Source organism: Neoarius graeffei, chromosome 3 (assembly GCF_027579695.1).
Source record: "Neoarius graeffei isolate fNeoGra1 chromosome 3, fNeoGra1.pri, whole genome shotgun sequence".
Lineage (NCBI taxonomy): Eukaryota > Metazoa > Chordata > Actinopteri > Siluriformes > Ariidae > Neoarius > Neoarius graeffei.
Genome location: NC_083571.1, coordinates 102,660,414 through 102,674,043, shown reverse-complemented (window position 1 = coordinate 102,674,043; position 13,630 = coordinate 102,660,414).

Below are 13,630 nucleotides of genomic sequence, written 5' to 3'. Positions count from 1 at the left end.
AGGGTGATGGGTTTGCGCTATACATGGCATTTCCCATGATGGCCAAAAAGATCAATTTTAGTCTCATTTGACCAGAGAATCTTCGTCCATATGTTTGAGGAGTCTGCCGCATGCTGTTGGGCAAACTCCAAATGTGTTTTCTTATTTATTTATTTAAAAGCAATGGCTTTTTTTCTGGCCACTCTTCCATAAAGCCCCACTCTGTGGAGTGTATGGCTTAAAGTAGTCCTATGGACAGATTCTCCCATCTCCACTGTAGCTCTTTGCAGCTCCTTCAGTGTTATCTTTGGTGTCTTTGTTAGATCTCTGATTAACGCCCTCCTTGCCTGGTCTGTGAGTTTTGGTGGGTGGCCTTCTCTTGTCAGGTTTGTAGTGGTGCCGTATTCTTTCCATTCTCGGGGGGGGGGGGTGTAACCGGAGGACAGAGGACGGGAAGGAGCAGTAGCCTAGCCTACAATAAGTAATACCGGACAATGTGCAATATAAAGTGCAATATCTCTCCTGCTGCCCCCCCCTTCTTCCCCTTCCCCCCTCCTCTCTCTCCCCCTTCCTCTCTTCCCCATATTTTATTCTTTTTTATATTTGTATATGTACATAATTTATTTAAATTTATCTAGAAGTTTTCTCTGTTTCTTTTCTCTGTTTATCTGTAATGATGCTGCTGGAATCTTAATTTCCCTGAAAAAACCCTCCCAAAGGGACCAATGAAGTTTTATCTAATCTAATCTAATCTAATCTAATCTAATCTAATCTAATCTAATCTAATCTAATCTAATAATGGATTTAATGGTGCTCCCTGGGATATTCAAAGTTTGGGATTTTTTTTTTTTTATAACCCAACCCTGATCTATACTTCTCCACAACTTTGTCTCTGACCTGTTTGGAGGCTCCTTGGTTTTCATGTTGCTTGCTTGGTAGTGTAGCAGAGTCAGGGTCCTTCCAGAACAGGTTGATTTATACAGATATCATGTGACACTTTGATTGCACACAGGTGGCTCTTAATCAACTAATTATGTGACTTATGAAGTGAATTGGTTGGACCAGCTCTTATTTAGGGGTTGAATATCTATGCATACTCCAGATTAATGTTTTTTCATCTTAATTATTGTTTGTGTCACAATAAAAACAATTTTCACTTTTAAAGTGGTAGGCGTGTTGTGTAAATGAAATGGTGCTAACCCTCCAAAAACCCATTTTAATCCCAGCTTGAAATGTGATAAAACAGGACAAACACCAAGGGGGATGAATACTTTTGCAAGACATTGTACTCTTATTGTATTTTGTATTTTTATTTGGATTTTAGTTTCGTTTTCAGGCTTTGGTAATTTGGTAGTTAAAATTACTGTACGTTTTTGTGAAACAGACGTTCAACTGACCAGACTGTGACAATTTGATTCTTCAGCCTAACTCACTTAGGTTACACTTCTGAGTGTTATTCCAGATATAACATAATGATCTGCCAACATTTACAATGTTTAATTTATTAATGAATGACGCATTGCACACTTTGCTGCTTCACAGTTGAGTTAATGTTGAAAATATCCATGACACAAGCTATTTCCTGTTATCACTTACATTACAATTTAGGTACATCATCCATCATACAACTCTGTATCAGCTGTTACTATAGAAGCAATGATGTACAACTCCATATCAGAAAAAGTCGGGATGGTATGTTGAAATTGAAATTAAAACTGAAAACAATGATTTGTAAATAATTGTTGACCTGTGATGCATTCAGAACAACACAACAGCACATTATTCAATGTTTTACCTTATTAATTCTATCTATCTATGTATTCGATGTTAACACTTATTTCCATTTTGATTCTTGCCACGACGGCACGGTGGTGTAGTGGTTAGCACTGTCGCCTCACAGCAAGAAGGTCCGGGTTCGATCCCTGCGGCCGATGAGGGCCTTTCTGTGTGGAGTTTGCATGTTCTCCCCGTGTCCGTGTGGGTTTCCTCCGGGTGCTCCGGTTTCCCCCACAGTCCAAAGACATGCAGGTTAGGTTAACTGGTGACTCTAAATTGACCGTAGGTGTGAATGTGAGTGTGAATGGTTGTCTGTGTCTATGTGTCAGCCCTGTGATGACCTGGCGACTTGTCCAGGGTGTACCCCGCCTTTCGCCCGTAGTCAGCTGGGATAGGCTCCAGCTTGCCTGCGACCCTGTAGAACAGGATAAAGCGGCTAGAGATAATGAGATGAAATGAGATGAGATTCTTGCCACACATTTCAAAAACGGTTAGGATGGCAAAGCATTTACCACTATGCAGTGTTGCCATTCCTTCTCACGACAGTTAAAAGATGTTTAGGGACTGAAGACACCAAGTGATGAAGCATTTCAGGTTTTATTTTGTCCCATTCTTTCTGCAAACAGGCCTTAACATGTATAACAGTACAGGATCATCGTTGTCATATTTTTCATTTGAAAATTCACCACACATTCTCGATTGGGGACAGAGGGAACGGGTACCCTCTCCTTCCACACCCGTGCCTTTGTAATATGTGCAGAATGTGGTTTTACATTGTCTTGTTGAAATATCCCTGCAAAAGGTGTCATCTTGAAGGCAGCATATGTTGTTCTAAAATATAAATGTACTTTTCTACGTTAATGCTGCCATCACAGAAGTCTAAGTTACCTTTGCCAAGGGCACTGACGCAACCCCATACGATGACAGACCCTGGCTTTTGAACTTGTCGCTGGTAGCAGCCTGGATGGTCCTTTAAATTTTTGGTCTGGAGCACATGGCATCTATTTCTTACAAAAAAAGACCTGTAATACTGATTCATCTGACCACAATACATGTTTCCACTGTGTGATAGTCCATCCCAGATGCTGCCAGGCCTAGAAAAGTCGACTCTACCGTGCATTTCTGGACAGTTAATATTAGGCTTACTTTTTGCATAGTAAAATTTTAACTGGCATTTGTGACTGTAACTCCATATTGGCGTGCTTGACAAAGGTTTGCCAAAGTAATCCTGAGCCCATGTGGTTATATCAGCTATAGCTGAATGACGGTTCTTGATGCAGTGCCGTCTCAGGGCTTAGCGATCACGGGTGTTCAGCTTAGGCTTGCGCCCTTGCACTTTACGCACCGAAATTCTTCCAGATTCCTTGAATCATTTAATGATATGCACCATAGAGGGGGAAATATTGAAATCCCTTCATATCTTTCTTTGAGGAACATTTTTTGTTTTAAACATTTCAATCATTTTCTCATGCATTTGTTGACAAACTGGAGATCCTCGGCCCATCATTGCTCCTCCAAGCCTAGTCCTTTCCTGGGTAGCAAATCATGATTGCAATGACCAGTTGACATCACCTGTTCCAAATCACATCATTATTTAATTGTTTTACCTCAGTATTAGCCCTAATCTAGCCCCCCACAAGTTTTTTTTTTCTTTTTTTTTTTTTGGAATGTGTTGCAGGCGTGAAATGCAGGAATGGATGTATATCAACAAACAAAATGAAGTTGGCCAGAAAAAAGCATGAAATATTTCAGACAAGTCAAAGAAAATTTAGAAATCTCATCTCATCTCATTATCTCTAGCCGCTTTATCCTTCTACAGGGTCGCAGGCAAGCTGGAGCCTATCCCAGCTGACTATGGGCGAAAGGCGGGGTACACCCTGGACAAGTCGCCAGGTCATCACAGGGCTGACACATAGACACAGACAACCATTCACACTCATATTCACACCTACGGTCAATTTAGAGTCACCAGTTAACCTAACCTGCATGTCTTTGGACTGTGGGGGAAACCGGAGCACCTGGAGGAAACTCACGTGCCATTTCCCTTATCCAGATGCGAGTGGGCTCGGTGTAGCAGGTAGAGGATGGCGTCTTCCACACCGACACCTGCCCGGTACGCAAACTGCATACAGTCCTGGGCATACAGTCCTGTTGTACCTGGGGTCTGAGGAGGCTGAGGAAGAGCCGCTCCAACGTCTTCATCAGATGTGAAGTGAGCGCCACCGGTCGGAAGTTGTTCAGCTCGCTGGGCCGATTCTTTTTGGGAACTGGAACGATACATGATGTCTTCCGGAGGGTGGGCACTCTCCCCAGCTGCAGGCTGAGATTGAAGATGCGTTGGAGTGGTTCACCCAGTTCAGCAGCGCAGGTCTTCAGTAGTCGTGGACACACCTTGTCCAGGCCTGCTGCTTTCCTGGGGTGAAGCTTCCTCAGTTGACCTCTGACCTGGTCTGCAGTAATGCATAGAGGAGTCTGTGTTGAGGTGGGGGAGGAGGGGGAGGACGGAGCTGCTGTGATGACTGGGGGGAGGTGTGTTGAGGGAAGAAGGAGAGATGGCTGCAGTGAGGGAGAGGGTGGGGGGGACGTGGGCTGGTTGAACCGATTGAAGAAGTCATTCAACTTGTTTGCCCTCTCCATTGTACCCTCAATGACTCTGGTCTTTGTATTGTGGCCTGTGATGGTTTTCACACGTTCCCAGACCTCCCTCATGCTGTTCTCCTTCAGCTTCTGCTCCACCTTTCTCCTGTAGCTGTCCTTAGCTTCCCTCATGCAGCGTTTCACTTCCTGCTGTGCTGCTTTCATCGCCTCCCTATCCCTGCTCCTGAAGGCGGCCTTCTTCCTGTTGAGGACAGCTTTGACTTCCTGTGTTACCCATGGCTTGTTATTAGGATAACACCGTACAGTCTTAGCAGGGGAGACCACGTCTGCACAGAAGTTGAGGTAATCTGTCAGACAGTGTGTCAGCCCCTCTATGTCCTCACAATGTGGGCTAAGCAGCACATCCCAGTCTGTGATGTCATAGCGGTCTCTGAGGGCATCTTCCATTTAAGGGGACCACCTCCTGATGGAGCTAGTTGTTGCAGGCTGCCTTTGAACCAGGGGGGTGTACTTCGGCTGTAGAAGAACCAGGTTGTGATCAGACTTCCCTAGAAGGGGGAGGGGTGTGGCTCTGTATGCATCCCTCACATTAGCATACAGCAAGTCAATTGTCCTGTTATTTCTTGTTGGACAATCCACAGCCTGGTAAAAAGCAGCCAAAGTAGAGTCCAAAGTAGCGTGATTAAAGTCCCCAGAAATGATCATAAATGTCACGGTCCTACCTGTGGGCTCTCTCTTCAGGTAACATCTCCACTCACTTCCTCTTATTAACTTTCAGTGACTGTCATTGGCTGTTACCGATCACCTGTTTCCCCCCTGTGTGTATTTAAGCTGCAGTCCTCCCAAGCTTCTGTGTCAGATCGTCTGCAACTCTCAGCCTGATAACCTGCTCTGTGTTCCTACCACTCTGACTCCTGAAGATTTCCTGTTCTGTCTGACTCTGTCTGCTCTCCAGACCTGATCTGCCTTCTGTTCTGTCGACTCTGCTTCTTGCCTGCCCCTCCTGTACCTTCACCTGATCTTCAGCTCGCTCAGCCCTACAGCCACACCTCTCTGACTATGCCTGGTCCTGTCTCATCTCTGAAGCTAAGTAGGGTCAGGCCTGGTCAGTACTTGGATGGGAGACCTCAGATGTCACCACCAGCCATCCCTGCCTTTCAGTTCTCCTGCCACTGGACTTCACCTACACACATTCTTCCAACTCCCCTTTCCCCTATTATTAATAAACTGTGGTTTGAGCGCATTTGATCTCCTCTCCTGTCTGTTCTGTGACAGAACGATCTGAACACAACATGGAGTCAGCGCCCGAACCTCTGCCCTAGACTGGCTGCAGTGCCTCGAAGAAGATGTCAGTCGCATGTCTGCTGACATTGCAGCCCTGATCCAGCTTGGTCAGCAGCAACAACGACTGGACCAAGCACTCCAGCTGCTCACCGCCCAACCACCGCAGTCCCTTGTTGCATCAGCCCCTGTCATACCTGCTGCTGATGTGCCAGCTCCGGGAGGTGCTCCTGCTACACTCGAGGCCCCGGAACCCAAGGTTGGCAGTCCGGAGCGTTTTGACGGTGACCCCTCCCAAGTCCGTGCCTTCCTGACCAGTTGACGGTTGCTGTTCGACCTGCAGCCCAGAACCTTTGCAGCGAAGGTGGCCTTCGTCATCACTCGTCTGACTGGCCGCGCCTGCCTGTGGGGGACTCCTGAGTATGAACGCCGGACACCGGCGTGTGCCTCCTTCACCTTGTTTTCAGCGGAAATGACTAAGGTCTTCGACCTGGGCTCATCGTCAGTAGAGGCATCCAGAGGACTGATGAGTATTCACCAAGGCAGACAAACAGTGGCTGACTACTCGATCGATTTCTGGACCTTGGCCCGGCGCAGCAAGTGGGGCACGCAGGCGCTGGTGGACGCCTTTCTGCACAGCCTGGCCGACTACATTAAGGATGAATTGGTCTCGCACGAACAACCATCGACACTCAATGAGGCCATTGCCCTGGCCATCCGCATTGACCGCCAGGTCCAGACCCGTCGACGAGAGAGGGCCCGCCAGACTCAGTCAATCACCAGTGCACGGAGTAACCCAGCCCCTTCTACGTCTCCTGCTGCTTCTCCGCCGAGCCTTCTGGACCAGGCAGAGCCCATGGAGATCGGCCATGCTTCCCTCAGCCCGGCAGAGCGCCAGCGTCGGCTCACCTCCAATCTGTGCCTGTACTGTGGGGGTGATGGTCACCGTGCTGCCTCTTGCCCAGTAAAAGCGACGAGCTCACTGGACATGGGAGGGGTCCGGCTGGGCTCAATGATCATCCAGTCCTCCACCAGCCAGAAACCTATGCTCCAAGTTCGTCTTCGTCTGTTGGATTCCACCCACACCCTGCCCGCCCTGGTCAACTCTGGCGCCGAGGCTAACATCATGGACACCGAGCTTGTGCACCAGTTGGGTCTGCAAAGCCTTCACTTATCCTCTCCCGTTCCAGCCAGGGCACTGGATGGCCATCTTCTTGGCACCGTCGCCTGCCTCACTGCCCCTGTTCCGATGACTCTGTCAGGCAACCACCACGAAACCATCCAGTTTCACCTGCTCCGTTCCCCCGACCAACCTCTCATCCTGGGCTATTCATGGCTCCGCCAACACAGTCCTCACCTCGACTGGGCCACTGGCGCGATAAGAGAATGGGGCAAGGACTGCCACCGGACCTGCTTACGGGCCTCCACTCTAAACCCCCGTACTCCACCTGCCAGCTCTGCCCCCTCCAAGGACCTGCCCCTCCAGGTGGAGTCTCGTAAGGTAGCACCTCGGTTCATCGGACCATTCCCTGTCCAGAGGATAATCAGCCAGTCTGCTGTCCGGCTCCGACTACCCAAGTCCATGAGAGTGCACCCCACCTTCCACGTCTCTAAGATCAAGCCAGTACACGAGAGCCCGCTGGTCCCAGCTGCACCTCCTCGTCTCATCGACGGTGGCCTGGTCTACACCGTCCGGCGACTGCTGAAGTCACGACGCAGGGGTAGGGGCCTCCAATACCTGGTGGATTGGGAGGGCTATGGTCCTGAGGAGAGGATGTGGGTTCCTGCGGGAAGGATTCTGGATCCGGCCCTCATCGCCGACTTCCATCGGCTACACCCCGACCAGCCCTCCATCCGACGGGGCCGACGTAGGGGTTCTCACCATGCGGATCCACTCCCGGACCCTGCCCTTGCTCCAACGCCTGAGCCTGACACCGAACCAAATCCTGGGTGGGGGTCCTGGGATGACGATTCTTCTGACGGTGAAGAGGGTGCGGAGGCTATGGACACTGACCGGTCTGAGGAGTTCTAACCCTCCACCGGTATTCCCCCTCCTCCCGCCCGTCTTTGGTGATCTGCGGCTAGGGACTTCTGGGGCCGTCCCTTGATGGGGGGGTTCTGTCATGGTCCTACCTGTGGGCTCTCTCTTCAGGTAACATCTCCACTCAGCATTACCGGCCATGTCCGCACTCACTTCCTCTTATTAACTTTCAGTGACTGTCATTGGCTGTTACCGATCACCTGTTTCCCCCCTGTGTGTATTTAAGCTGCAGTCCTCCCAAGCTTCTGTGTTAGATCGTCTGCAACTCTCAGCCTGATAACCTGCTCTGTGTTCCTACTTCTCTGACTCCTGAAGATTTCCTGTTCTGTCTGCTCTCCAGCCCCGGTACCTGATCTGCCTTCTGTTCTGTCGACTCTGCCTCTTGCCTGCCCCTCCTGTACCTTCGCCTGATCTCCAGCTTGCTCAGCCCTACAGCCACACCTCTCTGACTATGCCTGGTCCTGTCTCATCTCTGAAGCTAAGTAGGGCCAGGCCTGGTCAGTACTTGGATGGGAGACCTCAGATGTCACCACCAGCCATCCCTGCCTTTCAGTTCTCCTGCCACTGGACTTCACCTACACACATTCTTCCCTTTCCCCTATTATTAATAAACTGTGGTTTGAGTGCATTTGATCTCCTCTCCTGTCTGTTCTGTGACACATAAATGCCTCAAGGTGCTGTGTCTGCAGCCTTGCTGTGACAGAGTGAATCCTCTCACATGCAGCGGCTGCATCTGCCTTCGGAGGGATGTAAACACAGATGGTGATCATGCGACTGAACTCCCTCGGCAGATAATATGGCCGCCGGCTAGCAGGTCCAAGTTCGGGCAACATAAAACTGTCTTTACAGAGATATGTCCTGGGTTACACCAGCGGTTGTTGGCATAAATGATGAGTCCCCCACCTTTGCTTTTCCCGCATGTGTTAGTGTCTCTGTCGGCCCTCACAGCAGTGAATCCTCGCAGGTACACATTAGCATCCAGTACAAGGTGTGTTAGCCATGTCTCTGTAAAGATAAATAAGCTGCTCTCCCAGTAAATCCGCTGGTTGTTCAGAGCGAAAGCTCGTCGACTTTATTCGGCAGCGAGTTCACATTCCCCATGATAACGGAGGGAATGGATGGTTTGTAGTGCCGCCGGTCGTCCGCTAGCCTAGCCTTTAGCTTAGCTCCAGCTTTGCAGCCCCTGGGTTTCCTCCTCAGCTCTGCCGGGATGGAGTGTTGTATCCCGGCTTGTCCCATTGTTTTCAGGGCCAGCAGCTCCTCTCTCGAATAAGTGAGAACTGGCTCCTGGTTGCGTGTTAAAGTTAAATATATCCATGTTATATAGTTAAACACACCATGTCTTCATAAGAAGAGCAAAAAAGTAAAAAAAGGTGGAAAAAAAAGAGGTTTAAAGAGCTAAAAACTACAGAGCTACTGGAGAGGCAGCCGTCTCACACAGCGCCCATACATGAAGAAAGGCCGTCTAGCTTTAAAGTTAGCAAATGGACTAATGTTAGCTGTTTGTATTGATCAGTGCATTTATTTTACCACAAACACAGTGCTTCACCGGTGGTGTAGTGGTTAGTGCTGTCGCCTCACAGCAAGAAGGTCCAGGTTCGAGCCCTGCGCCCGGTGGGGGCCTTTCTGTGTTCTCCCCGTGTCTGCGTGGGTTTCCTACGGGTGCTCCGGTTTCCCCCACAGTCCAAAGACATGCAGGTTAGGTTAACTGGTGACTCTAAATTGACTGTAGGTGTGAATGGTTGTCTGTGTCAGCCTTGTGATGACCTGGCGACTTGTCCAGGGTGTACCCCGCCTTTTGCCCGTAGTCAGCTGGGATAGGCTCCAGCTTGCCTGTAGAACAGGATAAAGCAGCTTGAGATGAGACAGTGCTTCACAAGTTCCTCATGAGGATGTATTTTCTTTCTTTCTTTCTGGCAAGCTGTGTGATAACTTAGCTGTATGACATGTCCAGACTTTGAGACAATAAAACGTCCTCAGTCAGAAAGAATTCTATCAGATTGTAAACTTGTCAGATGCTGCTTTTTTTATTATTATTATTATTATTAGTAGTAGTAGTAGTATAGGTAATCGTATGGGGCCGAGTAAAATTAAGGATTAATTTCACGAGTGATTTCGACTTGGGCAATTTCAAAACTTTGAAATCATGAGTGAAATTGATCCTTAATTTTACGAGGAACCATACGATTACTTGTTTATAATATATTGGGCTAAAGTCATACTTCGGAAGCCATTCAAGTTCACAACATTTGTCATTCACGTTTTCTGAACCAATCAGGGTGCAAGACTATCTTGCACGTTTGAATCAGTTTCTAAAGTGTCTTTCATCATGACACAAAAACTGTGATAGCACCTTGTCTACCTCACAGCATTCATATGCATTTAGAGGGTCGTTTATTTGTCTTTCTGCGGCCCATTTCTTAAACACGGAAAGCCAAAACTTCGTCCTTTTTTTGGAATTTTCATTTTCGCTTGCAGCTTTCAATTGGTTTATCATTTCTTCGTCAAATATAGCGAAACGCGGCATTGCTGAGTCAGCAGAGTCAGACATTTTTTTGACAAAATTTGCTAATTTTTGTAACCGTAACCAAGCAACAAACTAGCCAATAGTATTTCAGAAATATGGCCCCGTGTTAAGGAAAAAAAAGCCCTCCTTGATTGACCAATCAGAATTGAGTAATTCGGCCCTATGTATTATCTCATCTCATCTCATTATCTCTAGCTGCTTTATCCTGTTCTACAGGGTCGCAGGCAAGCTGGAGCCTATCCCAGGTGACTACGGGCGAAAGGCGGGGTACACCCTGGACAAGTCGCCAGGTCATCACAGGGCTGACACATAGACACAGACAACCATTCACACTCACATTCACACCTACGGTCCATTTAGAGTCACCAGTTAACCTAACCTGCATGTCTTTGGACTGTGGGGGAAACCGGAGCACCCGGAGGAAACTCACGTGGACACGGGGAGAACATGCAAACTCCACACAGAAAGGCCCTCGCCGGCCACGGGGCTCGAACCCGGACCTTCTTGCTGTGAGGCGACAGTGCTAACCACTACACCACCGTGCCACCCCCCATGTATTATTATTATTATTATTATTTTCTGATAGCATTCTGACAATTCTGGGTACATTTTCTGTTGGTGACCCTGATATCTTAAAGAAAAGAAAAAAACATGAATAATCACAATAGCTGCACTCCTAGACTGAAGACTTAAACTGACTTTTATCATTTTGTTCATTGTGTAAATGGATGCTGTTTTCCTGTCTTAGACAAACTTAGGACAGGTATTGAGGTCTCTAAATTATGTCAATATAATAATATCAGCCCTGCTAGATATTTTGGCTATAAATAATACCTCATCTGTCACTCAGCTCTGGTCCCATAAGCCCTACTATGCACACTTAGTACTTTCTGACAGTCAGTGGATTTTTTTGCTTCTCCTGACTTCTGGCTTCTGTTTATGTCGCTCATCTTTCTTTACCCAGTCCATGCTTCAGGCTGTTGGCCCAAAAGCTTTTTGATATGACCACTGGGACCTGATGAAGGTCAGGGTTTTATTTCACTGAATTCCCAGGCCATATGTCAGACTCTGGTCACTGGTTGTGCTGGAAATCATTTTGTGTAGGTAGAACAGAATCACCACCTCAAATCTTGTCACATTTAATGCTGTTTGCATAATTAAACACAATTCATTCTTCGTCCCTTTCTCTCTCTGTTTCAGCTTATCAGTATATGAGCAAAGAGACGGAGCTTTTCAAACACCAAGCTGGTCTCCTCCTGAGAAATAGAGTAAACAAACACCATCAAAATAATTCATTTTATTATTAATGCATCAAAGAGAAAAAAATGGATAAAACTGAAGGGATGTGGGGGTGATAAATGATTGTTTAATTTATCAGGGAAGCTCAGGCCACTATAATGAATTGCATTAGGCTTTAGTAAGGTGTTGAAGAAACATGCCCAGTCCCAGATTTAACAAAAGATTGCTTTTGTAAAACTACATGCAAGCTTGATAACACCCAGAAAGCTGATTTAGGACGATCTCTTTCACATGACCAAAATAGCATGTGTTGTTTGTTTTGTGTGTTTGCCTTAATCAGTATGCACTTTGGGGAATTTCCAGCTAAAGACATAAAATACAGGGCAATGCAAATAGTACTGTAGGCATATCAGACACTCGCTGGCCGTGCTGTGAAAATGAGCGTCTGCATGCACAATTTCATCTCATCTCATTATCTATAGCCGCTTTATCCTGTTCTACAGGGTCGCAGGCAAGCTGGAGCCTATCCCAGCTGACTACGGGCGAAAGGCGGGGTACACCCTGGACAAGTCGCCAGGCCATCACAGGGCTGACACATAGACACAGACAACCATTCACACTCACACTTACGGTCAATTTAGAGTCACCAGTTAACCTAACCTGCATGTCTTTGGACTGTGGGGGAAACTGGAGCACCCGGAGGAAACCCACGTGGACACGGGGAGAACATGCAAACTCTGCACAGAAAGGCCTTCGCCAGCCACGGGGCTCGAACCCGGACCTTCTTGTTGTGAGGCGACAGTGCTAACCACTACACCACCGTGCCGCCCGCATGCACAATTTAAGTTTCCAAATCTGTCACTGCTTAACTCTTGAATATTTTCTATCGTGAATACCATCATTAAAAAGCTTATAATTTCTACTTTCCAAAGAAATTCATCTCATTAAGATCTGTTCAGTATTTTGGGAGTAACGGCAGGTTGAAGTTGGTGTAACAGAGTACAATCTCTGCTCGCGTGACGTCGGGAAACTGCCGGTGCTTTTTGAGTCACGGGTAAGCTAGCTTCTAACTTTTATAGGGATGTTCTCTCGCTCTCACTGTTTCTAATGAATTATTCAGCAAAATTTTCTATCTGCTAGTTTTGATGTTATGATTCACAGGAGACTTTGAAGTAAGTTTTCATAGCTTTACCTACTTTTTTTTTCAAATCAAACTGATTCTTGAAAACAAATAACTATTTTAGACTATAACTGTAGTTGTTTTGATGAAAAATATTGAGATCTTAGTGGTTGGAATGATATTTAAAAAAACAGTCAGAAACACGAGTGTCAATTTCAGTTCAAATAAATGGAGTTGTTTATTGGATGCGGATCACAGAGTTTTTTTGAGGTTCGCCTTGAAAGCTGTGAATATTATCATTTATATTCTTTCATATAAACACTAGTAGGCCCTACTTAGAAATACAAAGGCCTACAAAGCACAAAGAGGGTATTAGAAATAATCTTTTATTACTTTTTTATTTTGATAGAAAATGGTAGATGTGAATGACAGTCAGTGCTTATGTATGCATATTTTATAATTGTATTTGTAATTTGTAATTGTAATTAACATTGATTTATTCTTCTTTGTGATGTATAAACGAGAGTTAAGATCAGCTTTGTATTGGACAAATAAAGCCATTTGGTGAAACTTTAAAGAACAGCGTGTGCCAATTTAACGGTTTTACCTAATTGGCATAATTTATACTAATTAAACACTAATTTACATAATTAGTTTTTACTATTTTTTTTTTTTTAATTTTATATTTAGTATACAGCCAATTTCCATGTAAATATCTTGAAAAAAAAGTTAAGAAAAAAGCAACATTTGATCTCATTTGTTAATGAGGCCCATTTTGGACCATGTGATCCTCATAAGGAATATTACGACAATTTTCTAAAAATTAAGCCATTTTTTTTTCAATCTTTGATTTGTAATATCGCAAGAATCAATAAACATATTTTAATTCTGTAAAAAGTATGTTGTTCTGCATTCAATTCTGAATTCAATGAAAGCAGTTTCAAGCAATTTGGATTGAATTTGTATTTTCACCTGATATGCCTACAGATAGCTCAATTTAAACATGAAAGCTACTTCTCGAACAGCAATTGTGTGCACAAATTAATATAATTAAAGGGCATACCTTAAA